Source organism: Capsicum annuum, chromosome 12 (genome assembly GCF_002878395.1).
Source record: "Capsicum annuum cultivar UCD-10X-F1 chromosome 12, UCD10Xv1.1, whole genome shotgun sequence".
Taxonomy (NCBI): domain Eukaryota; kingdom Viridiplantae; phylum Streptophyta; class Magnoliopsida; order Solanales; family Solanaceae; genus Capsicum; species Capsicum annuum.
This window is the reverse complement of record NC_061122.1, coordinates 162,833,904-162,835,091: the sequence shown is the minus strand read 5'-3', so window position 1 is coordinate 162,835,091 and position 1,188 is coordinate 162,833,904.

Below are 1,188 nucleotides of genomic sequence, written 5' to 3'. Positions count from 1 at the left end.
ATATTTTCTAAAGTAGTATATAGATAGTGTATATATGTTGTATGTATATTATTTCAAGTAGTATGTATTATATTGTACGTATGTGTATATGTTTTCTACAGGCTCTAAAGTAGTATATATTTAATATATACATATATATATGTATGCTGTATGCATATTGTTTCAAGTAGTATTTTGAAAAATATATATTATTGTACGTATATATTTATATATATTATATTATATTTGTATATATTATATTTTAGTATAATATGCAACATATATATGTTATACGTTTATTGTTTAACGAATTTAAAATATATATATATTATAGTTATAGGTGTATATAGTATATATTAAAAAAAACATATAAATCCAAATTTAATTTTAAAAAAAAAAAAAGAATTTGACAAGTTTTGACCGTTTTGGAACGGTCAAAACCGGTTTTACACTTAATGGGCTGGTCGCAGGCTAAATTAGAATTTTTTATTGTTGAGCCCAAACCGACCGAACCAGCCCAAAACCCAGTAACAACAAGTGAGTCAATGCCGATTTGAATCGAACCGGCCCGGTTGACAAGCCTGCCTTGAGTGTTGGAAAGCCCTGGAAGTTTCATCAAATCTGAAAACTTGACCTTTTCCTTCAATTTGTCATCACTGCATGACGACTGTTACTGCATGTTATTCACCTCGATGGGCATTGTGACAGGCTCGTTTGGCAAATTTTTATGTATGTCATGTTTTTTGGGTGAGTTTGAACGATATAGCTCCAGAAACGCATCAGGAGAGGTCAGAGAAAATGCCTGGTCAGTGTACTGTGTGGAATAGAACTTACCCCTTTAGAATAGAAATTTTTGGAATAATGAGCAATAATACGCTAATAATTCTTGTTTGTACTGTGGAAGGCCTTACTAGAACATATTTTGTCATAATATGTTCAGAAGCGGTTGTGTGCATCTCTTGAGTGGCATGTATCTAATATGTGTGCCACCAAACGACGATTAAAATGATTGTCCTAATTTTTAGTACCCTTCTCCGAGCACCTATAAATTCGATAGAAGAGTTATGTGGCCACTAATTTAAGGTCCCCTAAACTTTCATCTGCTATGAGCAACAGGATCCCTGCTTTCACCGTACCGGTTTATGTTATTTTCAGCAGTGAAAAGATTTTCTAACTCGAATGGAAGCACGCCTGCAGTCTTGCAGTATA